This window comes from Phoca vitulina, unplaced genomic scaffold (genome assembly GCF_004348235.1).
Source record: "Phoca vitulina isolate PV1807 unplaced genomic scaffold, GSC_HSeal_1.0 scaffold21, whole genome shotgun sequence".
NCBI classification, from domain to species: Eukaryota; Metazoa; Chordata; class Mammalia; order Carnivora; family Phocidae; genus Phoca; species Phoca vitulina.
In genome coordinates, this window is record NW_022589724.1 from 28,642,813 (window position 1) to 28,668,475 (window position 25,663).

General features: G+C 48.9%; 1 protein-coding gene across 6 annotated transcripts in view; it reads left to right on the forward strand.

The window, feature by feature from the left end:
- PRRC2B (proline rich coiled-coil 2B) overlaps positions 1-25,663 on the forward strand; it is an 88,652-nt gene that overhangs the window by 599 nt on the left and 62,390 nt on the right. The window contains exon 1 of one of the 6 annotated variants that reach the window (XM_032419141.1): positions 25,285-25,540. The exons of the other annotated variants lie outside the window; for them this stretch is intronic. The gene's annotated coding sequence lies outside the window, so the exon portion shown is untranslated. Of the gene's footprint in view, positions 1-25,284; positions 25,541-25,663 lie in introns of those variants that run through there. 6 annotated transcript variants of the gene reach the window in all.

Consider the following 25,663-nt stretch of genomic DNA (forward strand, 5'->3'; position numbering starts at 1 on the left):
GGCCAGGGCCGCGGGGTCGGGCGGGGCGGCCTGGGGGCGGCGGGCGGCCCGGCCCGGGCTCGCCATTGTTGTGCGGCGCCGCGCGGCCTGGGCGGGCGGCGGGGGCCGGGGGTGCGGGGGCCGTCGCGTCCCAGGGGCCGCCCAGGCCGGCGGTCCGGAGCGCCCCGCTGCTCTGGAAGTAGCCGGGGCGGCCTTCCTGCGCTCCCCCCCGCCCGCCGCCCCCCTTCCCCGGGCCGACCTGCCCGGGCACCACCCCGAGCGGGAATCCCGGGGTCGGGGCGCCCCCGGGCCGCAGGGCTGGGGGGGCGGCGGGGGGCGCGGCGGTGCCCCCCGCGGGCCCGCGGACTTGGCGTTCAGGGGCAGGGGGCTCGCAGCCGCCGACGGCCGCGGTTTCCGTGCGCGAGCGACAGGATTATTTTCGAAATACTTAATGCTCTGTTACTGAGAATGTTTAATAATAAACAGGATGTCGCTGCTCGGGGCCTGCCAGATGGGGTTCCCCCCCTCTTCTTTTTTCTTTTTTGCCCCCTTCTCCTAAGTCAGAAACAGCACTATTGAAATCGTGGGCCTCTGGAGTGGATTTGCCTACACAAAACTGGAAGGCGGTTTCTCTTTTCTTTTCTCCCTCGCTTTCTAAAGATCGTGGGAGGTCCGAGCCCACCTTTAGTCAAGAAGAGGAGGTGTTTTTCAAGGGAATGGTTAGCTTGGAGGAAGTGGGGAGAACGGGGGCTGGGGAGGCTCTCCCGACTGTGTCATTTGCTAAATGGCTGCCAGGGAGAAACCTTTAGAAGCCTTGGGTTTCCAGGATTGTTAAATTAGCCCTGAGATTTTGTTTCCCCCCCTTTAAGATTTTGTGTGCATTTTATTTGGCTTTATGCATTATCCAGTTTGGTTTTCGTAACCACCCGTTTGAAGTCGTAGCGTGGTTTCTCCAGATCCATCTGCAGCCCTGTCTGTGTACGGTGCTGGGTGGTGTAAGGGACTGGGGAGGCCCAGGCTTTGGGGTGCAAATCCTGCTTCTGCCAGAGAAATCTAGGGTTCAGAGAGCCTTCGCTGGCATAAATAGTGCATTCTCCGCCTTGTAGGGTTAGGGCAATGGTGAAAGACCTAGAAGAGCCTGGCACACAGTTACTGTTTAATAGTTGTTTCTCGTACTGCTGTTTCTGTACCTGCCATCAAGCCCTGGGATGGAATCGAGCCACTGCGATGCCACCCGTAGGGCTGACCTGATCCAACTGGTGGATGCCACAGGTGCTGGGGCTAAGGCACCCAATCCATGGGACATCTCTGGGCCCTTGTTTATTCAGTGCTGGGCCTCTGTGGGGAGACAGGGATGGGAGAGAGTAGCCTTTGTTTGGAGCCTCCCAGGAACTGGCTTGTGTGGCAGTAAGTCACCGTCCTTGGGTCTGGGGTGCCTGCCCCTTCCAAGGCAGATACACAGCTTGGTTGAAGGCAGATCTAGAACAGTGGAAGATACTGAGAACAACAAGCAGAGGCTGGGGACTCCTGCCTTTTGAGGACGACTGCTTTCCTTTGGGAATGGCAAATTATCCCTTGGGGAGCCTGTGCTTGTTCAGGCAAGTGTCTCTTGGAGCCAGGATTCTGGTCTTCGTTGGGTTACCTTATGCAAGTCCCTGAGCCGCAACTCCTACATCTGTAAAATGGGAATAATTAATGCCTTGCTTTGGGTATCTGTTGGGGCTCTTGTGAGCCTCACATGCTATTTGTAGCAAACCGCTTCTGTCCATAGGAGGGTGATGAAAATGTATGTTGTTTTTGTTGGTTGCCTAGTTTTCTGGTCCTTGCTCCATATTCCTGATATTTTCCTCCTGTTCTCCTGGCTGATGGTCCTGTGACTTCCCCACCCCCAAATTCGATCCCTAGCTAATATTTTTATATCACGACTGCTACTCGATGCCTGGAAGCACTAGAATGGCTAGAACAGCTAGGCTGCTCAGGGTGATCATTGGGGGGCATAGGAGGGACTGAGGCTAATAATACTGGGGGAAACTGACCCCAGTCTTGGTCACAGGTGATGGCTGAGACCCAGGTTAGCTCTGGGCCACACCTGTAGCCTGTTTGTAAATGCCCCGGAGACACTCTGCTTGGCCTGAGAGTGGTTCTGCAGTCTACTGGGCATTTCTTTCAGTACGTTTTGACATTCCCACAACCATCTTGGTTTTGTTGTGTTCTGTTTTTTTTTAAACCTCCTTGGAACCTCCTCCAGGCCCACTGGCTGTGGAACTGAGACGTCTTAGCCGGGCCATGTCGCCCTTTCAGTTTTCCCAGCTTCCTTCCTCTTGGCCCTTCTTTTCTATCTGACTTCATTCTGGCCAGGTCTGGCTCTGGACTGTTTATTAGCTGGTTTGTTAGGGGAGGAGATGAATACGCTGCCCTTCCCAGCGGGCTTTTGGTTTACCTGTGAGTTGTCAGTTTTCCAAGGCTGCACGGAGGGGCCTTGTTTCAGCCCGCAGTGGGGTTGGGGGAAGGGAGGGCTGCTTACAGTGGCCTGGGTCCTTTCCCGTCTCCTTGGAGCCCAAATGGGTAAAGAGCCTGGGGAAGGGAGAGCCAGAAAACCCTGGGAGAGTGGAATTTCAGGAATGGCAAGTCAGAACTAGTTCCAGCATGGTCTGCTGGCCTGGCCTGGCTGAGGGATTTTTGTTAGGCCTGTTCACCATCCCCCACCCACTTTTAAATTTCAGTTCTCTTTTTTTGCGAAGAATTATTTTATTGTACTTTAAAGATTTTTTTTTTTTTTGGCTTGCACAAAGTACTGACTCATGTTGCTAATGGCTGTGTGCTGGTTACATGTCTCATTATTCTACCATTGAAGAGTGATCATTTCTATGTTGGTTTCTGTTTCAAACCAGAATAGGCCAGGTGGGCTAGTGTGGTGTATTTCTAAATTTGGTAATGAGGCTTGTCTACCATCAAGCGTGTGTATCTTGTTATGGGCCGGCAGATATTAAATAGGGCCTATCTACACTGGATTTTAAAGCAGTGCACTCCCCTTGAAAAATAAAATTTCCACCAGAGATCTGTTGGGCTTTGTGCTCTGAATCTCATATCTTGGTCAGAGCTAACTAGACTGTCTGCTTTTCAAGTCAACTGAATTTCTTTCTTAAGAAAGTCCCATTTTTTCTGGGTCTTGTATAGCCTTAGGAACCTTTGGTCTGTCATTTGGACAAAGAAATAAAGGCATCACCTGTGGTGCTCAGGAGAGAGAGAGAGAGAGAGATGAGAAAGACGGTAAGATTTCTAATGAAATAAAATTGTTTATGACAAGCTTTTAGGCTTTAAAGTTGCCATTTGGACCAGGCCTCCTCACCTGGGAGCTCCAAGACCCCAGCTCTGCTGTCGATGATAGAGGTCATTGTTTCTCTCTGTTCCTGGCATGTGGGGAATCTCTGCACTAGGAGGGAGGCTTGCCTTGGTGACCTGAGCCAGAAGTCTTGGTTGAGTGTTGTTGTTAGCTGTACTTGTTGATTTTTTTCCCGTGTGGCCTGAGCTGAGGGCTGGGTTGCGCCCGGAAGATGCGGGCTGCTGTGTTGGCTTCAGGCTCTGCCTGGAGCGGGGTGTCTGGGGGGCAGAATGAGGTCTATCCTAAGTTGCTGGCGGTCCTTCACGGTCTCTCTCTTCCTTCTGCTCCCACCTCTGCAGTTGGTTTTGTAGCTCTGCTCTGTATCCTTTCTTCCTCTTCTCCGAGCAGACCATCGGCCTTTTCCTCTCGGTGGTGTTGCGAAAGCAGTATTTATTGATTTTAGAAGTCACTGTCGTGCAGCAGATACTCCTTGAGCACATACTCTTTGCCAGGCACCGTACAAGGCCCTTTAAGTACATTTTTCCTTATTCATAAAAGTAACATTTTTTACTGGAAAAAAATTGGAAGATAGTGAAAAGAATAAAGATAAAAATACAAATACGAATAACCTGTAACCTCACCGTCCAGAGAGAACTACCGTAAAGGCTGGTGTATTTCCTTTGAGTATGTGTTTGTTTTTTCAAAATTAGAAAACTACTGTGTATACCGTTCACAGTTTATAGTTCTTAACGTTAGAGTGTATTTTCCTGAGTTATCGAAAACATTTTTTATTTTATTTTATTATTATTTTTAAGTAAGCTCGATGCCCAACATGGGGCTTGAACTCATGACCCCCAAGATCAAGAGTTGCCTGCTCTACTGACTGAGCCAGCCAGGTGCCCCGAAAACACATTTTAGTAGTTGTGTGTAATTGCTTTATATGGATATGCCATGATTTATTGAATCCTCTATTATTAGACATTTACATTGTTGTTACACACTTTTCCCTCTTGTAAACAAATTTTTAGGGCGCATCCTTGCACCAACATCTTGGTGCATGTTGCTGATTATTTCCCGTAAGTGGCATTTGTGGGGCAGAGAGAACACGGGCTCCTTCTCCAGTTCTTTTTGGCATGGTATGGCTTTTCGCCTTCAGCCCTTGTGACTTTTGACTCCAGCCTTGCCTCCAAAGTGGCTTTCCTTCCTAGGCCACTAAGTTCTGAGTATCTTGGACCTGGCTATCTCAGTCCTGGCCAAGCCCTGTGCTGAGTGCAGCTTGGAGTCTTACTCAATTTACGGGGTTGAGTCTGAGCAAGTGTCATGACTTAAACATTTGTTCTGGGGACACAGACATGTGAATGCCACACTTGGGTCCTCGGGAGCTCACGGGCCAGGGAGGGGGGAAGCAGGCACCTCCTTAGAGAAGCCTTTGGGAACTTCTCAAGCTGACTTTGTCCTCGCCCTCCCATGATTCTTTCCTCTCCTCTGTTGCTTTTCTTTGTAGTTCTTTTCACAGCTTTAGATTTTGTATATTTAAGAGACAGAGAGTGAATGGGACGGAGAGGGAGAGAGAATCCGAAGCAGCCTCTGCCTGCGCCCAGCCCGTCGCGGAGCTTGATCTCAACGACCGAGATCAGGACCTGAGCTGAAGGCAAGAGTCGGACGCTCGACTGACTGAGCCACCCAGGCACCCGCTTTTCACAGCTTTAAATGTGCTTTTTTAAAACAATATTTTATTGTGGTAAAGTGTACATAAGGTTTATCATTTTTTAAAAGATTCTGTTTATTTGTCAGAGAGAGAGAGAGAGAGCACGTGAGAGCACAAGCAGGGGGAGCGGCAGGCAGAGGGAGGAGCAGGCTCCCAGCTGAGCAGGGAGCCCGATGTGCGATTCGATCCCAGGACCCTGGGACCATGACCTGAGCCGAAGGCAGATGCTTAACCGGCTGAGCCACCCAAGGCCTCTCTGAAGTTTATGATTTTAACCATTTTTTAAAAAAAAGTGTACAGGGCGCCTGGGTGGCTCAGTCATTAAGTGTCTGCCTTCGGCTCAGGTCATGATCCCAGGGTCCTGGGATCGAGCCCCGCATCGGGCTCCCTGCTCGGCAGGAAGCCTGCTTCTCCCTCTCCCACTCCCCCTGCTTGTGTTCCCTCTCTCACTGTGTCTCTCTCTGTCAAATAAATAAATAAAATCTTTAAAAAAAAAGAGAGAAGAAAAGTGTACAAATTCAGTGGCGTTAAGTACATTCACGGTGTCGTGTGGCAGCCATCCGTCTCCAGAAATGTATCACCTTCCCAAACTAAAACTCTGTACCCATTAAACACTGACCCCTCATTCCCCTTCCCGCAGCCCCTGGCAGCCACCGTCTGCTTTCTGTCTGTCTCTGTCTCTGTCTCTGTATTCTGTGTATATAAGTGGAATCCTATAGTGTTTGCCCTTTTGTGTCTGGCTTATTTCACTTAGCATAATGTTTTCAAAGTTCATCCATGCTGTAGTAGGTTTTAGGACTCCATTCCTTTTTATGGCTGAATAATAGTCCATATTCCGTTCCATGTATCACAGTGTGTTGATCCATTCATCTGTCAGTGGATGACAACTTATAAATGCACTCTTGCCCTTGTTTATTGACTGGCACATTTTCCCCAGTGGAGTGCGGGCCATGAAGCAGAATTTGGTTGCTTCCTGGTGCTCGCTGTGCTTGGTGTCTGTGACAGGGAGGGTGCCCACATGCAGAAGGTGCGGCGATGCTGCTAAGAGGCTGTTGTGGAAGTGGGTGGAGGATGCAGGGCCCCTCAGCCTGGGGTAGTCAGGGAAGGCATTCTGGAAAATGTAGCCAACTTGAGATCAGCACCTTTTGGGGCGCCTGGCTGGCTCAGTAGGTGGAGCATGTGATTCTTGATCTCGGGGTTGTGAGTTTGAGCCCCACCTTGGGTGTAGAGATTGCTTTAAAAAAAAAAAAAACTTAAAAAATGAAAGAAAGAAGTACCCATTGAAAACAGTATGCCAAGCCCTGGTGTATTAAAAATGTGTTTCTAAGTTGAAATCAGAAATGTGTGGGCTGCAGTAGAAAGCTTGTGGGTCAGCTTGCTTTCCAGAGCACCAGAGCCCTTTGGATGGGAACGTGTTCTGTGAGTACCCTGCTATGGCTGGTCTCCAGCCCAGGGGAGGGCAGGTAGGACCTCGGCCCTGGGAAGCCGGAGGTGACTCTCCCACCCATCTGGTCCTGCGAGATCGGATCTTGGTGTAGAGTGATGGGATGTATTGCCGCAGGACCAACTGGAAAAAGGAGGTCATCCCCGGCACTCTCTCCACGGCTCCTTTGTGTCTTCCAGAGCTTTTTTCGGCAGGTGTTGTTTACACACAGTTCAGAGCTTCAAGAACTGCTCTGTCCCGGGTGGTACAGAAACGCAGGCCTGTCTGGGAGGGGTCCTGTCAGGGCCGCCTGGCTGACCTGCCATGGGGGTGAATGGGCTGAGTGTTCAGAAGTCGCTGGGGACAGTGGAGACCTTGTCCTCGAGCAGAAAGTGGAATTTTTTTTCTGATATAAAATTAATTGCGAAAGTATACATACTCATTTAAAAAAAAAAAAAGAAAAGAAAAAGCGAGTGTATGAAGAGAAATGAAAGCTCTTCCCTCCAGCTTCCCAGGCAGTAACTACTGTTTACAGTTCAGCGTGTTTATCCTCTCAGACTCTGAATGCGTATAAATACGGCCCTTTGTAGGCAGGTTTTTAGAACACAGAAATGGGATCACACTTCTTTTTCTTGTACCACAACATACATTTTTAAACATGTCAAGAGAATTTTTTCATATTAGTATATACAGATCTATCACATGTTCAGTGTTTTTTTAAAAATAATATTAAATTTTTAAAAATCTACAAGTGTACGAAGAAAAAAACCCAAAAATAGTTTATAATTCCGTGGCCCAGATATTTCCAGTTGACTTTGTAAAACAAAAAAAATAGTTAGAAAATTTAAGCTGTATTAAAAGGTTGTAAGGGCTCTTCTCCAGTCTCTCTGCAGAGAAAGCACTATGAGAAGTTTCTTGTCATTCCTTCCAGAAAAAAAAGTGGTGCACATTATCCCCACATACGCATTTATATTCTTAAAGCATGCTTCCCTTTGCACTTAATAAAATGCCTTCGTGTGCTCCCTAACCGTCTGTATGGATGGATTACATCATCTGTTTTAGCAATTGCAGAGGGTATTTTGTGGATATACTTCCTTGATTTAACCTCTTCCCTATTGGTGGACATTTGGGCTATTTCTTATTTTTGGATACTACACAATTTTGGTAAAATTCTGCCAAATTTTTCTTGAGAAACATAATTTGTATATAATAGTGTGTGAGTGTTTCTGCAGCGTGGACTCTTCCACTTGAATAGCATTTTATTAAGAATTCTGCTAAATAACTCTTTAAAAAACTATCAATTTATAGGGGCGCCTGGGTGGCTCAGTCGTTAAGCGTCTGCCTTCGGCTCAGGTCATGATCCCAGGGTCCTGGGATCGAGCCCCGCATCGGGCCCCCTGCTCCGCGGGAAGCCTGCTTCTCCCTCTCCCACTCCCCCTGCTTGTGTTCCCTCTCTTGCTGTGTCTCTCTCTGTCAAATAAATAAATAAAATCTTTAAAAAAAAAAAAAAAACCTGTCAATTTATAAACAATAGTATATGAGAGTGGGTGTTTCTGGACTGTGGATTTGACTAAATGGGTAGCCTTCAGGCGTCATTTTGGAGGAGCACGTTTCTCAAATCAAAGGCACTTAGTGTTTCGGGCTTGCTCTAGTCAGTGTAGGACCTTGGGTTTTGTTAGGGAAGCAGCATTTACCGTGGTCTTGAGGTGCAGAGGTGGCCCCGGCAGGAGGTGCTCTGGGCATCTCCCTGGGGGAAGGCCAGGACGAGGTTGTGGAGAGAGGCACAGGTCGCCTCTTGGCACAGAAGTTTTCTTCCAGCCTTTACACGCTGGAGCCTAGCCTCTCTGGAGGTTTCTGAGGCTCCCATTTTGCAGCCCTTGGTGGTTTTGTTGCTGTTAATATTTCTTACTGTGTGGAGCTTATTTGGAGGCCAAACCTCTGTTGCATTTCCTGATCATGGCTGTCGTGCAGATCCGCTCAGCCACTCTGCCTACTCAACCACTTGGCCTCTAGACCCTGTCTTTCCCCATCTGGTTATTCCAGGAAATCACGCCTCCTGGGTGAAGCGACCGCAGAGATGAAACCCCTGGAAATGGCTGGATGGTATTTCATCAGGCCAGGTGGGGAAGGATTTGTGCTCTGGTGAGAGAATGTGCCCGGTGGAGGTGCAGTTTGGGATGACACTCCTCTGGCCCTGGAGGGCCGTTATGGGAGAAGTCCTCGGCAGACTTGGGCATGCCTTGCCCCTTCCTGCTCCTTTCCTGATGGGGAGTAGCCCTTGGCTTTGAGGTCCACTGACTTCAAACCCAGGTTCAACCGCTTGCGAGCTGGGTGATTCAAGGTTATTTCATCTTTCAGAGTCTCTGTTCTCCTTGTCTGCAAAATGCGGTAGTAACACCTTCCTCCTAGAATGGGGGAAGGATTCAGTGGGTCGTTCGCCGAAGTGTTTATAAAGGTACATGGCACTAGGCAAGCAGCTCTCAATAAACAGGAGCTATTAATGGTTCCTGGATGCAGCACCAGCCAAGGGCCTGGGGGTTTGGAGTAGGCAGGCTTATACACTTGGGGCTCACTTGTTTACTAGATGTTAGTGTTTCTAATAGTGTGCTAAGCCCTGTGCTGAGTGCAGAAGACTTAGACCCAAATCAAATAGCCCCCGCCGTCACCTCCAGGAACTCAGACCCCTTAACCAAGGGCCTCCCTGAGGGGCAGGTGCATCGGAGCACTCTCTGCCGTACCTCTCTTTGAGGTGAATACCACCTCACTGGGGCATTGGGTCACTTGCTGCCGCCCTGTGCTGAGTCTCTTCTGTTCTTGGAGAGTTTCAGGTAAATGTCTTGAGGAGTAAAGATAAGTGTGTTCAGGCAGTTGGTGGGTGCAAGGGAGGCTCTGCAGCTTGCTGGCCTAGAACCCTGGCTCCCCCTGACTGGGCATCAGGCAAACAGGAGTGTTCATTTCCATCACTTACATCTACTCCTTTAGGAGCTTCACCAAGTGCTCTTTAGGCCTTTGAGCCTCTGTTTCCTGCCAGATGGGGATGAAACCTGTCTTCTACTCAGCTCAGAAACAGTGTAAAGCATTGATTCAGTGTTGCTCAGTTTACCCCAGACCTTAAAAACAATATCTCAGTAACCATACAGGCTTGTTACAAAAAACCCAAACAGCACAAAGTAGAAAATGAGTCATTTCGTCCCACCCGCTATCCCTTTTTCAGATCAAGAGATGAGTGCTGTCTTGAACAATTTTGTTTTCCATTAATGGGAATGCTTTAACTATGCATATGAATTTTAAATCAGAAGTGACCACGGGAAAACAGGAGACATGAATGTTTATAGGTATATCTTTTTTTTTTTTTTAGAGAGAGGGAGGGTGGGTGGGGTGGGGAGGAGCAGAGAGAGAGAGAGAGAGAATCTTAAGCAGGCTCCGCTCAGTGCAGAGCCGGACGCAGAGCTGGATCTCACAACCCTGAGATCATGATCTGAGTGGAAAGCAAGAGTCAGACGCTTAACTGAGCCCCCCAGGCACCCTTATTGGTATATCTTTTTCTTTAATTTTTATTATTTTTTAAAGAATTTATTTATTTATTTGACAGAAAGAGACACAGCAAGAGAGGGAACACAAGCAGGGGGAGTGGGAGAGGGAGAAGCAGGCTTCCCGCAGAGCAGGGAGCCCGACACGGGGCTTGATCCCAGGCTCCTGGGATCGTGACCTGAGCCGAAGGCAGACGCTTAACGACTGAGCCACCTAGGCGCCCCCCTTATTGGTATATCTTAATGTAAATAAAGACAAGTAAAAGACATTTTATTTTACATATGGTTCCCCAGCATTATCATTGGGGTCCTTCCTTGTTCTCTTAAGGAATAAAAAAAAAGGCCATCATAGTTCTTTGCCACCCTGGATGAGTCATGACACTGTGCGGGGTCGTCCTCAGCGGCAGCAAAGAGTAGATGTAACCAGTGAGTGCAGCCCTGCAGGCGTCTTCGGGTTGTAGGATTTGGTGTTGTCACGGGAGTGGGGGGCAAGGTGGGCCATGCGCGGAGCTTGTTTAGGGTGGGGAGCAGTACAGTGTGGTGTGTTAGGACTGGTGGGGCAGACGATGGAGTGGGGAGGGGGCCGGGAGTGTTGTGAGAAGAGAGTTCCATCAGTGTGGGTAGCGTCTGTGTAAGACGTTAGAAATAGTAAGTGAATGAAGTGAGTGTGTTTGCCGTGAGCGTACAAGTTCCTTTCCCCTGTGCTGCAGTGACGAGTTTGGCCTGCCTGTAAAAGCCCCTGGGAGCACTTGTCCCTTATTTTTGGCTTCTTCCTTCTTGTTACTTTGCTGATTGGTGGCCCAGTGATGGTAATCGTCCTGGGTTTCCTGTAGTGTCGGAGGCTGGCAGAATAAATAGCATGTGGGTTCTGGGGGTATGGTCCTTTGGGCTTTGTTGGAGATCATTTAAACCAACTCAGCCATTTTAGCCCCCCCTGCCTTCAGCACATTTGGGTTTGTTAATTTACTTCCATCCAAGAAAAGGTGGATTTCTGGGGGCTGCGTTGTTGATGAACCATCTCTGGGTAAGAGACAGCCCCGTGCCTGTGGCTCAGCTCTGGGTTGATGTGACATGACGAGCGAGACAGCAGAGAACAGAGTGACCTTGGCCTGTTCTTCCTTCACCTGTGGCCTCCGTGTGGGGGCGATAGGACATTCACTTCTGCAGCCGTGAGGAGGATCCTCGGGGCAGTCGGGGCGCAGATGGCGCTGATCCCGCCAGCCTGGTGAAGAACTTGCTCCCTCCGACCAAAGGGCGCCATTCTCTGTAGGTGCAGTGGTCTGGGGTTTGTCAGGAAGCCACGGTTGCCCCTTTTCCTCCTCCTCCCGGTGGAACCGTGGGAGTGCCACAGTCGGAGGAGGGCTGGGAGATGGGGCCTTTGTTTTGTTGTAAGTGGGCTGTGTTCTTCATTCCTCGGGGCCACAGCTGCTGGAGGCCATCTGCCTCTGGTGTAGTGCACCTGGGGGAGGGAGGGTCTGGGGTCTCCTTCCTGCCTTTCAGGTCCTTGGGCACAAACTAGAAATACGCTTCCTAGAAATGTCAGATGGTCCACCAATACTGGTCAGGGGCGGGTGTCTACGTACGTGTACTGGGATGTTGCTGGTAGCATTATTTGTCGTCGTACACAGTTGGAAATAATTTCTTCTTTTTTTTTTTTTTAAGATTTTGTTTATTTGAGAGACAGAGCAGAAGCAGGGGGAGGGGCAGAGGGAGAGGGACAAGCAGACTCCCCGCTGAGCAGGGGAGCCCGATGTAGGGCTTAATCCCAGGACCCCGAGGTCATGACTCAAACCCAAGTCAGATGCTTAACCGACTGAGCCACCCAGGCGCCCACAGTTGGAAATAATTTCTACATCTCTCCATAGGGCAGTGGGTAAATGTGGCACAGTTACACGGTGAAATACTATATGTAGGCCTTCAAGAGGATGAGGAGGATTGGTATGTTATTTTCTTGGAAAGATGACCACAGTGTACTAAGAGAAGAAAGTGAGCTACAGCATAATAGGGTAACTTCCCACATTGGTAGAATACAACTTGAAGACCAGGAGCTGCTGGGTTTATGCTAGCTGAGAAAAAAAGGTACGAAGGGTATCCACCCGGTTAATGGTGATTATCTTTTGAGTTGGATTGACTTATTTTGCATACTTTAGTGTTTTTGTTTTATTACACTGAATGTGTGTTTGTAACATCTGATAGTTACAAAGATAACTGATCACAAAGGTAACACATATAAACAGCATACATGGTCGTGGAGAGTGGTCCCAGGACCAGGCAGCTGGTACATTTTTGGCTCTTCCTGGCAAGAGCTTCTCCCAGGCTCTGTATTTTGCTCAGCCTTATCCCGAGTGCCCTGGCTCCTGGTGTTGGGGCCCTGATGGCTCACAGGAATCTACCCTAGTCAATCATGTGTTTCTGTTCATTTGTCAGTGGCCCTTGGAAACTGCTTTGTTGATCTGGTTAGAAAGAACAATCCAATACAAATACCCTCTCCAGTTTCTGTTCTCTGCTAAATCAGATTTTACAAGAAAGAACATAGATTTTGGTGGCATTTGCAAAGTGCTGCTCCCTTGCTAATTCACCGCTCTCTGGAGGTGGAAAAGGAAGGAGGAACTCAATCAAGTACAGGTGTGTGTGTGTGTGATGTATTTCTTTTATTTGCCAGGTCCCTGGTAAGTTCTGACCCTGGAGAGAGAGGCCTGTTTGTGGCACATCTATCCAACTTGTCCATCTCCAGCTATAAATTGAAATTGTCTTTTCTTGTTGTTAAATCAACTGCATTTTCTTTTTTTTTTTTTTTTTAAGATTTTATTTATTTATTTGACAGAGAGAGACACAGTGAGAGAGGGAACACAAGCAGGGGGAGTGGGAGAGGGGGAAGTAGGCTTCCCGCTGAGCAGGGAGCCCGACGCGGGGCTCGATCCCAGGACCCTGGGACCATGACCTGAGCCGAAGGCAGACGCTTAACGACTGAGCCACCCAGGTGCCCCTCAACTGCATTTTCAAAAGATGAGTTAGGCCAGGATCTCTTTGCAGACTGCAAATGGATTTCTAGCCAGAGTCCTCTGCAGGCTTCAGCCCAGGCCTGTGAGCTAGGTGTGTAGGGACTGACCCCATGGCCCATGAAGAAAGGAGCCATAACAGTTTAAGTTGGTCAGGAGTGATGACAAGGGTCACTGGAACCATCCGGCAGGTACTGTGGCTTGGAGCCTCGAGATAGACCCCTGTGGATGAGGAGCCTGGAGCCGTCACACCCTCTGGGGGCCCTGGGACTCTGTTAGAGTCCCTCCCCTGATGCCGTGCCTGCCCAGACCCCACCCCAGGCCACACTTGACCCACACACTCACCATGGCCCCGGGAGTACTGGCAGAGCCTGGGAGTACTATGGGCATCTTATCCTGGTGGCCACGTGGTCATTCTCTGGGGCCCACTGAGCGCCCGAGCTTTGGAGCAGACCTGGATGTCAGGCTGACCTGGGTTTGAGCTCAGGTGTTCCAATGCCCTGACTTGTTGGTAGTGACCTTGGGCCAGTCTTGGAACCTCTCAGATTTAGTGTCTTGTCTGTAAAATGAGGTGAACATACCTTTTCCTCGGTGGTTTATCTATTTTATATCTTGGTTCAAAGAACTATTTTTAATTCCATTTTATTCGAATGTATTCATTAGGTTCATTAAATTACTTTTGGCTCTTTCTTCTCTGATTGTTTCTGCATCCCTCTGCATTCAGTCATGTCTTTTTTTTTCTTTCTTTTTTAGAGAGGGGGGTGGGGGCAGAGGGAGAGAGAATCCCAAGCAGGCTCCATTGTCAGCGGGGAGCCCCACGCAGGGCTTGATCCCACGACCCTGAGATCATGACCTGAGCCAAAATCAGGAGTCGGATGCTTAACCGACTACAAAACCCAGGCAGCCCCATCATGTCTTTTTTCCAACTTCTAGAATTGGATGCTTAATTTCATTCTTTTCTGTTAGAAATTTTAGGTTTTTAGATTACTAAATGTCCTCTGAGTACAAATTTGTCTTTGTTTTAAAAGTTTTGATGCATAATGTTCTTTTCTCCATCTGTGCTTTTCTAGGTATTATGCAGCGATACTTTTGAATTTCCCTTTGATTCAGAATTTTTTTTAAGAGAGTTTTAAGTTTTCCAACCGATAGGGTTATTTTGTACTTCTGCTTTCATTATGTCTTGTTTAATTGCACTGTGGTCAGAGATTTTTGCTTTTCAGAATTTGGGTTTTTCCTTAAAGTTTCATATGTAGTCACTTTTTTGGGGGTAAAGATTTTAAGTAATTTCTACTCCCAGTGCAGGGCTCGAACTCATAACCAGGAGATCAAGAGTCACATGCTCTGTTGAGTGAGCCAGCCGGGCTGGAACATGTTTGCTGATCTATCTTAATTAGATCATCTGTTATCTTCTGTGTTTTGAGTTGGCTTGGTCCACCAAGGTTTAGAGATTTTTTTTTTCCCCAGTGTTTTCTACTTACAGTGATTTTTTTTGTTTGTTTCGTTTTGGAAGTTACTTGGTGTGTAATAGGTTCGTGCCAGTCAGTGTTTTCATTATGGATTGCCCCCTGACCCTTATAAAATGACAGTCTCTGTTCTGCTTCTTTCTTGTATATGCTTCTTTCGTTCAACATTGTATCTGTGAGTTTCATCCACGTAGTTGTGTGTGAGTTTATTAATTCTCGTTGAGTAGTATTCCGTTACGTGGACGTGGTGATGATTCGTTCTAGTGGTGATAAACTTTTAGCTCGCATTAGTCTCCATTTTGAGCTTCCGCATAGTGCTGCTGTTAACGTTTGTTGTGTAGATGCACTTGTGCTATTGGGTACGTACCTAGAATGGGATGGTTGGGTCGCAGGGTTGGCATATGGTCAGCTTTAACAGACAGCTGCCAGTTTTCCAGTGATTGTACCAATTGGCACGCCCACCGGCAGTGGGCAAGAGTTGTCCTTGCCCCACATACTCACCAGCGCTGGTGAGTATGGCCTCGTAAAGATGTTAGTTCTCCCGAATTTGAACTCTGGCTTCCATGTAATTCCAGTCAAAATCCCAGCAGGCTTTTTTTTTTTTTAAAAGATTTTTTAATTTATTTATTTGGCAGAGACAGTGAGAGAGGGAACACAGCAGGGGCAGTGGGAGAAGCAGGCTTCCCGCCGAGCAGGGAGCCCGATGTGGGGCTTGATCCCAGGACCCTGGGGTCATGACCTGAGCTGAAGGCAGACCCCCAACGACTGAGCCACCCAGGCGCCCCTCAAAATCCCAGCAGGCTTTTGTTTTCTTGTTGTTGTTTCGTTTGGAATTGACAAACTGATTCTGAAATTTATATGAAAATGCAAAGAGCCAAGAATAACCCAAGCATTCTTGAGGAAGAACAAAGCTGAAGGACTTGCCGTACTGGACGTCCAGACTTTATAAAAGCTGCAGTAATGAAGGCAGCCCAGTGTCATCAAAAGGATAGACAATAGGCTGATAGAACAGAGATTGTGAAACAGACTTCACAGAAGTAGTCGATTTATGACATAGGTGCCGCATGACAAAGGGAAAAGGTGGCCTTTTCAAAAAATGAGTCTTATGCCTCAAATCACATCCAGAATCGTGTTTATGTAGATTATAGAGCTAACTGTGAAAGATGAGACCGTAAAGCTTCTAGAAGAAAACATAGAATATCTGTACGATCTTGGATAAGACAGAATTCCTTAAGTGGGACACAGAAAGCAGTATCAAAATAGATAAATTGATAAACTGAACAACATTAAAACTTGTATCTTCTCCTTTTTACAAATGCTCCAGTAAAATGCAACAAATGCCATTTTCTAATTGCCAGTGACGTTAGATAATCTGTGAGTCCGTTTACCCCCGGAACCCGCTGTGCTGCTCTCATCAGCACGGGCGCTCCCCTGCCTGATGTGCCGCGGCCATCTCGGGTTTCCTTTGGTTGTCATTCCTGGGGCTTTGCCCCTCCGTTGGATCCCTTGTTTCCTGGATCCCATGTGTGTTTCAGTTGGGTAATTGGAGCATCAAGTAACCACAACTATCTTAAGCTGCCTTAAACAATGAGGATGTTATTGCCTCAGGTATGTGGAAGTCCAGAGAGGGGCAGGTTTCCAGTTGGTTGGTCCAGTGTGCCTTGTTGTCATGAAGGAACGAGGTATCTTATTTGTCTGGGTGGATCACGCAGCCTTGCTGAACTGTTGGACTGGAGGGGAATGGGTTTCTCTTAGATGAGCGTGGTCCTCCCCGCAGCTGGGTGTGGGGCAGTCCTCAGGCGTTCTGGGGAAGGACGAGACCGCTTCCTCCAGGAAGGAGGAAGGGAGAATTAGCTGCTCTGACGTCTGCCTCTGTATTGGATTGCTCTCTTGTTTGTTAGAGTATATTCGTCTGCGACTTTTTGAGAAGGTGTATGTTTTGAGCCCTTGTGTGAGTCTGAAAGTGTCTTTTTCTATCTCCACCTTGACTTGGTCAGCTGAGTATTAGATTCTAGGTTGAAAATCATTTTCCGGGGAGGGGAATGATGTTGGTGAGAAGTGTCTCTTTGTTGCTCTTAAGACTTCATTGCCATTTTGATTGTTCCTTCCTGGGATTTTTTTTTTTGTGGGTGGGTAGGGCGCTTTCATAAGCTTTTGGGTTCTTCTCTTTATCCCTGATGTACTTTGATCTTTTTGTATCCGTTATTCTGAGCACTAGGTGGGCCCTTGTAATCTTGGGTATTCAGCCTGGGGATGTTTCATGTTATTTTCATTTGATAAATTCTTCTCCCCTTTTTCCCTGGGAAATCCTATGTTTCCATCACTCCTAGTTAAGTTTGGACTCCTGGGTTCATCCTTTAATTTTGGGGTTGGGGGGGAAGACCAGCATTCATCTTCTTGCTAGTTTTTCTGAGATTTCCTTATCTTTCGTTTCTTCTGTTGAAATTAAAATTTAAAAAAATTTAGAATAGTTTGGATTTACAGAAAAGTTTTAGTTTCTGTATACTGTAGTGCCAGTTTCTCAGTTATAAAGTTCTAATGTTAGTATGGTGTTTTATCCCAACTAATTGACCAACATTGATAGACTGTTGTTAATTGAAGTTTATACTTGATTCAGGTTTCGTTAGTTTTTTTACCGTATGGGCTTTTTCTGTTCCAAGATGACACGTTTAGTTGTCCTTACTCCTTGGTTTCCTCCAGACTGACGCTGTCGGATTTTCTTTGTTTTTGATGACCTTGACAGTTTTGAGGAGTACTGGCCCTATAGTTTCTAGAATGTCTCTCTGTTGAGATTTGTCTGTTGATTAACATGAGGTGGTGGGGTTTGGCCTATCATATATTTAATACTTCCTAGGGTTTTTTCTGATTGTCCCTTAAGAAAAAAAATCCTGTTTCTGTTGCATGGGTTTAGTATCTTCTCTTAGTTTTTTGTGGATACTATTTTTATATTACCTTTTTTTTGTTAAAGATTTTATTTATTTGACAGAGACATAGCGAGAGAGGGAACACAAGCAGGGGGGAGCGGGAGAGGGAGAAGCAGGCTTCCCGTGGAGCAGGGAGCCCAATGGGGGACTCAACCCCAGGACCCTGGGATCATGACCTGAGCCGAAGGAAGATGCTTAACAAGGCTGAGCCACCCAGGCACCCCTATTACTTTCTTTTTTAAAATTTTTGGTGCCTGACATTGTGTTTCTTCTAGGTTCTTTTGTTTGTGTATTTGGTATCTGCCTTTTCTCTGAGGCCTTTCAGACGTCTGTGGTCTTGGGCACACACAGCCGATTGGGTCCTGAGTGGGTGGGTCAGTGGGGAAGCTCATCCCTGTAGGGTGAGTTGGTGGGAGGCCGGCCTGCTTTCCTCGAGCCCCAGGTGTTTGTGCCTGTTGGTTTCAAGGGAAGACTCCTTCGTCTTTGCCAGAGGCATGGAGAGAGGGACTGAATACGTTTGGAATACATTTGTCCGCCACCCTGCTGTGAGGCTGACTGCAAAGGGGGCCGAGGCGCCCAGCATTTGCCACTCACGTTTTCACGAAGCTTGTTTTTTGGTTTTTGTTTTGTTTTGTTTTTGTTGTTGTTGTTTTAAGTTCTTTTCCTCACCCTCACCCGCTTTGATCCTGGCTTTTCAAGTCTAGACTTTTTAAATTTATCCAGAGGGGGAGGAGCTCTTTCAAGAAGCCCTCCCAGTGTTAAATCCCCGCCTTCCTGTTGGCCGAGGTGCCCACCGCCTCTCAGGGCCTCCTGAGCTCTCTCCAGTGCCTGGCAGTCCTGTTTGTAAGATCCTTCAGTCTGCAAGATCTGTTTCCACTCTTGTCTGTTCCTTGTCGGCCAAAATCGGCCCTGACCTTTGGGTGCCCTTTGTTGTTTATTTTCATTTTAGGGGTTTTGGAAGGGTAAGCTATAAACGCCGGTAGTCTTTTTTGCCGTGTTTAACCAGAACCTCCCTGTATTCTAAATAGCGTTTCTTGAATCCAGTGGAATTGAATTAAGGGATGTGTGTGCTTATATAGACAGACACACAGCCCTGTTTGTGTGCGAGCGTGTGTGTCAGTTACAGGGTTCTGCTGGCGCGCTCCGCCCCGCCCCCTCCATCCGCCTGGCGGTCTTTTTGTGTCGAACATCGAGTGCTACTTTTGGTTACAGTGGCTGCAGTGTTGCAAGGCCCAGAAGAAAGGGCGGGTTGGGATGCCTGGTCATTTGTCGTCGCCTCCTTGCATGCACGGGGAGCGAGCTCTGGCTTTCCCCTTCCGGGACCCTTGAGAAGGTTTGGAGCCGGAAGCTGCCAGGGCTGCAGAGGGAGGTGGGCGCTAGGAGGAGGGCGGCAGGGGAGTCACCGGTGCCGCAAGTACTCAACAAGGGGTGTGTGTATCACACCTTGTGACCGTCATTTTAGTCCTGCACCAGCCTGCTAAAGTAGACTTTCTGTCCCCAAACGGAAGTGGCTGAGGTGGCCCTTGGACTCATGGTAATTCTCTCTGTGTCTGCACGAGCCCCTCAGTCGTCTCGGGGGCAGCCTTGAGTTTATGCAGCCCGGCCGATGTTTGACGGTTGTTAGGACCAGTCTCTGTCCCTCCACCCTCCTGTGTGTTCATAGCTGAGGATCTGCGAGGGCAGGGGCTTCGGGAAGGGGGAAGGAATGCTTTCCACTGGCTAAAGACAGACACTTCCTGCCCATCCGTCCTCCTTCCAGCCCAGCTTCCAGCCTCGACAGTGACGTCATTCCTGCGGGAAGGCTTTGGTTGTAAACAGTCACTGCTGGGACTCTCCTTCGGCGTTCTTGTGCTTGGCCCGTCGGCGGTCCTCTGGAGGCTTTCCTTAAAATCATTTTCGTAATTTTCTTAAACCAATAGCAAATTGGTTTAGAATTTAGTTAACTGATAATTTTCTGTATTTTTTTAAAGCTTTTTTTTTTTTTTTTAAGATTTTATTTATTTGAGAGAGCGAGCGTAAGCAGGAGGAGGGGCAGAGGGAGAGGGTGAAGCCGACTCTGCGCTGAGCAGGGAGCCCGACGTGGGGTGTTCGATCTAGGACCCTGAGATCATGACCTGAGCTGAAGGCAGATGCTTAACCAACTATGAGCCACCCAGGGCCCCCTTTTTTAAAGTTTCTATCAAGCATATATTCCTTTTGTTACTGAAGAACGTTATGGATAAACAAATGAGTGGGGCTGGGATTACCCCCTCCTTGAAGCAGTCTGTCGTAACACAAGTGTGATGGCGCCGAATACTCATGCTTACTGCCCTGAAGTGGGAAACCTTGAAGCTGGGGCAGTTTTGTCTTGTTTAAGATGTAGCCACAGTGGCATGTTTATCTCAAGAGGGTTTCCTGAGAGTGAGTGTGTCTCTGTCTCTTGAGAATTTATTATAGGGTCCACCAACAGATCCTAAACATCTCTCGGATTTCTCATGGTGGTTTGGGAGGCCTGCACTCTGCATCAGGGCCCTTTAGCTGTGATGCACCAGACTGGGGACAGGTCCCTTGATCACAGGAGAAGAGAAGGTGGAAGCACAGGTGGGAGCCTGGGGGGGGCCGGGGAGGATGAAGGCTTCACCACTCGCAGTCATCGGAGGGATGAGTGTTGGGCGTGAGGCTGATGGTGGGGCTGGATGGCTGAGAGATGAGGTGTGCGGAGCCAGTGTGACAGCTGCCCTTGCCGAGAACCTTCTAAGGGTGGACAGGCACGGGGTCGCACGTGCTGTGTTCCTTCTCTCATTTATTCCTGACGTCAGACCTGGGAGGTGGGTAACAGTATGTTCATCCCTATTTAATCCACGAGGAAACAGGCCTTAAAGACACAGCCAGTGTGGGGTGGAGGCGAGATGCAAACCCCATGTTTTGGAGAGATGAGACTGGTGGGGGTGGGGATGAGACTGGGGGGCTGTTTGGGGCCAGTGTGTTGGGCTGGAGGTTTGGGTTTGTCCGTGGCACAGTGGGATCCCGATAAAGGTGTGATAGCAGGGTCTTCTGATCTGGTTGGGCCCTGGTGGAGGGTCGCCAAGGGCCAGTCCAGGAGAGCTGAGCCTGTGTGTGGTCCAGGGAGTCAAGGATGGGGCTTACAAACCTCAGTGTGCAGAAGAGTGGACTGGGGAAGTGGCTTGGTCCCTGCAGCGCACGCCTTGTTTCTTATTTTTAATTTCTGTTGCTTCCTGAACGTGCTGTCTGGGGATGGGGGTCTTTTCTGGTGACGGCTAACAAACATGGGGACCAGAAACCCCATTTTCATTCCGATGTTGTTCCCTCGCCTTTATTTTCAAGCAGCTTGCTCTTAGAGAGGTTTGTCCTGTAGTCTGCAGGCACCCCTCACGGCTCTTCTGCAGAAACCTCGAGGCTGGCGTCTGCAGGTGGAAGGACCAGTTTGTGCCACAGGGAGCCCAGGCCCCAGCTTTTCTGACGGCCTGCTCCTCACAGCTGGGGGACCCTCACAGCCAGGGGGACCCTTACAGCCAGGGGATGCAGAAGTATGGGTCCCTGCTTTTCTGACTGCTGCCTTGTAGGGAGCCTCTGAAAGCTGGAGGTGTGCAGAATGTTTGGCCCCAGCTGTTGCTGAGGGGGAGGTGGCAGGAGTTCCCCTGCAAAACCAGCTGGGATTCGCCACCCCCACCCCCCACTTCTGTCCCCAGCTCCTGCTTTGTCCTGATGCATATGTGAAGTTCTTTTACTTGAATTCATCTTCCTATAACACATTATTTTCCTTTAGACCAGGGATCAGCGAATTGCAGCCACAAATCCACCTGCCTCCTGTTTTTGTAAATAAAGTTTTATTGGAACACAGCTCGACTTTGTGTTGTCTGATTGCGTCACTGCCGCAGTGGTAGACGTGGTCAGCTGAGTAGCTGAGGTGGGGTCTGCGGCTCTAGAGCCAAACACTACTATCTGTCCTTTCACAGAAAACGTCGTGTTCTGGGGACAGGGATGGAGAGTCTGTGGACGCCACATCCTGGGCACACACATAATGGTCAGTAAGCGTCTGAGGATTTGAAGTAGGGGGTGTGGTACCTCCCTTAAGTTAAAGTTCTTTTTTGCCAGACGTTGGCATGTTGGAGAAGGGTGGATCATCTGTTAATCTTGCACCTGGGTTTTGTGGCGATGGTTCTTCCTGTTTGACTGAGACTTAACGAGCATACTAACGACTACGTCATTTCTGGTCCCTCTGGTGGTTTTCTCAAGTGTTTATCCAGCCTGCTCTCAGTTTCCATTCCTGTTGGATCATGCTCTTTTGATATGTTTTGTGTCACAGCGGGATCTTTCTGTTCCTTCTCTGCGGAGACAGTCTGCCTTTGTGTCCCCCCCCACCCCTTCCCGGCTCCTGCTCATGCCTCACCGTCATGGCACATATGCTGGCCTCACGGTTCTGGCAGATCATGAATCTTCAACCCAGTGATTGTCTGTGCACAGGGAGAGCAGGGCTGGAGCTGGAGCACACAGTAGGTCCTTCCTCAGTATTGGTGATGTCTCCAGGGCCTGAGGGTTGATGTCCTGTAGGCTTGTGACCTTGGACGATTTACTTCTCTGTCCGGACCGTACCTCGGTGTCCTCTGTAAAGCAGGCTGGTGGCAGTCGTGTCTTCCAAGAGTGGGGACATGTGGGTGCTCAGCAGGGTGCCTGGCTCGTGGCTGCACTGGTTCCCCGGTGAGTTACAGGCCGGCTCACATCACCTGGCCAGGTGGGCTTCTGGGTTTCTGACACCGTCTCATACCCAAGCAGAGGGAAATTAATCCTGTCCCGGAAATGGCTTTTGGTAAGAGAGTGCAGGGAGGTGTTCCCCCTGGCAAGCAGCTGACGGGCCGCCCGGTAACCTGTGTGGCAGGTGGGGCTACTGTCTGCAGAGGCGGGGCTTGGATATTAAGTTGCCTCTGTGGGCGGATCTTTCTGGTGGTTTTCGTGCCAGCAGATCCTGGGCCTCTCAGAGCACTTCTTTAGATGACTTGCCAGAATATGCAGACCTGCATTTGTTTTTAAATGTCCTTTTCTTCCTAACACAAAGCTCTGTTCCTGTGGATTTTAGTCCTTTTTTTTCTTCCACCTAATGGTGATATTTTCATGTAGGCCAGCCCTTTTCAGAACGCGCCGGGGGCCCCCTGGCAGGCTTCCCTGGCGTGCCTCAGAGTGGCTGGCTGTGGGAAAGAGCGGGGTTACCACGTAGGGGGCGGGGGGCGGGCAGGACCCCTCCTGGCGCGGCACCCGGGGCTCGTATCTGTTACATATGTAATACTGAGGATCCAAATTAGATTTTATTTGGGAAAGAAATTAATTCTGTTACCTACCAAACGGAGAGAAAGCTGTGGCTACGAGCCAATCTCAGTCCGCGCCTGTCTGCAAGGACCTGGTGTGCCTCAGCAGGTTCTTGTCCCCGGATCCGGGCGTGAGTCAGGCTTGCACGAACACGCCTCTGAGCCGCTGAGAAACACGTTCTCTCTTCTTGTCCAGCTTCATGATTCACACCCAGATATTTGCCTGCACTTTTCTGCCATCTGATGAGACCATTGTGTGGTGTGTGTGTGTGTGTGTGTGTGTGTGTGTGTGTGTGTTTTTCAATGGGTAGAAACTCAGCAGATACCTGTGAGCTGTTTAAACTCCTATTAACAGTTAGTGCTCCTGGCCTGATGTTTGTGAAAACCAAGGGGCAAGCAGAGTGGCACTGCTTTACTGCAGGTGCATGCGGTTGGGGATACCTGAATGGTTGTATTTGTGTCCAGTGAAATCTGGCTTTAATGAAAGAAACTGTATGCTCTGAGGTCAGTGTCTGTGATCTTATTTTGTAAAGGGCCAGGCAGTAAATAGTTTATGCTTTGTGGGCCCTCTAGGGCTCTGGTGCATATTCTTAGGGCTGACTGTAACTTGTTGACTGCTGTTCTGGGGAAAACTGGAGGCTGGAAGAACCTCCCTCTGTGCAGTCTTACTGTGGAGCATGAAAATGAAAAGTACGCGGCCCCTCCCCCACAGATGCTGTTTCCACAGCAACCGTGGCTCTGTTGCTTTGCCTGTTAGCTCCCCAGCTTTAGGTAGGAATATAGGATCCAGTACTGGATGTGTGATAAGAGCTACTTTGACAAAATCATTTGTAATTCTGTGGCTGTGGGGTATTAACAACACTGATGTGTTTGATTTTTAGAACCAGCTGGGACTTGGGAAATCTTGTCTTGGCTCCTCAATTCTGTAGACAGGGAAACTGAGGACAAGGGAGGCCAGTAGTGTGTCAACAGGTGCAAAATTTGGTTAAAAAGTGGGAGGAGGGGGCACTCCACAAAGTTGCACGTACAGGTTTAATGCGGGCGTTAGTCCACCGTGTGCCCTCCTCTGGCTTCCCCGACGTGTGCCGGTTGCGAGGGGCGTGAAGCATTTCACCTGAACATAGTAGGTGCTCAGATAGTATTTGTTGAATGCTTGGATTTCTTGGGAGGGCTTCAAGCAACAGCTGTAGACCAACTAACAGTCCTAGACACAGTTCTAAGTTCCCAGGAGAATAGATCCTGTTTGCCTGCGGTTTTTCTTTTCTTCAGTTTTTTTCAGGGGTGCCAGGACTGGGGGTGTGGTCAGGCTTCTGGTCTCCTGGTGCTTCCTGGGGGTGGGGGTGGGGACTGGTTAGTTCTCAGGCGGGTGTTGTCACCAGGAAGACCCAGGAGAGCTATCTGTGTTCGCTCTAGCCTCTGCCCACAGGCCCGGGCAGTGCAGAATCAAAGAAAGGTCTGTTTGTACCAGTGAATTGGCAGAAGTTTGGACCAACAGACTTTTTAGCACTATCTGTGGAAACAGGGATTTTCTGGTCAAGTCTCAGAATTAAAAGACATTTGATGTGCAGAAGTCAAGCACTTTAGGATTTCGTGTGGAAATGGGATAGCCCAGAATGGCTGGTAAATAATTTTTCCTTCCCTGGCCTTTGTCAGTTGGTTTTTAATTTAGTAAAGAACTTTGTCGTTAGGTGGATTTAACAATACTGAATCTGTAGTTCTGCAAGGTTATGTGTCCCGGAGGGAGGCACCGGTGATTTCATTCAGAGATGTTTGTAGGGTCACCAGTGCGGTGAGAGCTGTGGTCAGGGACAGCAGACAGGTAGCTGTGATGTGCCGCTTTTCATCATTGTGCTGAAGCAGAAAGTTCCGGAACGAGTTTCTTATTAATTAGCTCTGTGACCGTGGGTGGATCGCGTCATCTCTTTGGGCTGGACATATGGAGGGGTGGGTCCAGGTTGCCCTCAGCTGCATCCCAGGCTCGGCTCGGTGCTGGGCACATGGTAATGCCTAATAAAAGCCTCTTGAATGAGTGTCTTTTCTTTTTTCTTTTTTTTTTTTAAAGATTTTATTTATTTATTTGACAGAGAGAGAGAGATGGTGAGAGCAGGAACACAAGCAGGGGGAGTGGGAGAGAGAGAAGCAGGCTTCTTGCCGAGCAGGGAGCCCGATGTGGGGCTCGATCCCAGGACCCTGGGATCATGACCTGAGCCGAAGGCAGACGCTTAACGACTGAGCCACCCAGGCGCCCAAATGAGTGTCTTTTCTGTTGTTGTAACCAATTACCATAAATCCAGTGGCTTAAAACAGTGCAAATGTAGGGGTGCCTGGGTGGTTCAGTTGGGTAAGCGCCTGCCTTCGGCTCAGGCCCTGCTCTCAGGGTCCTGGGATCCAGCCCCAAGGACCAGCTCCTTGCTCAGTGAGGAGCCTCTTCTCCCTCTCCTCCTGCCACCATCCCACCTGCTCACAAGGGCGCATGCGCTCTCTTTCTCTCTCTCAAATAAATAAAATCTTAAAAAAACAAAAAACAAAAAACAAAAACCAGTGCAAATGTATCCTCCTATCCTCCAGTCTTGGAGGTCAGAAGTCTGAAGTCTTACTGGGCTACATACAGTCAAGGTGTGGGTGGTGCTGGTTCCTTCGGGAGGCTCCAGGGGGAGAATCCTTTCCTCGCTTTCTCCAGCTTTTCCAGGCTTCTGCAGCCCTAGCTGTGGCCCCTCCCATCCTCAAAGAGTGCTCCAGCCTTAGCTTCCACAGCTTTCTGACTCTGGCCCTCTGCTCCCCCTTCTAGGGACCTTGTGATTACTGTGGGCCTGCCCACATAATCCAGGATCATCTCCCTATCTCGAGATCCTTATGTTAATCACATCTTCAGAATCCCTTTTGCTGTGTAAGGTAAGGAAGTCAGAGTTCCGGGAATTAGGATGTGAACTTCTTGGTTATGCGCCCCCCCCCCCCCCACGAGTTTGTGAAAAGAGTGCTAAGTAGACAAGTCCCTAAGTGTCTGGATCACAGTCC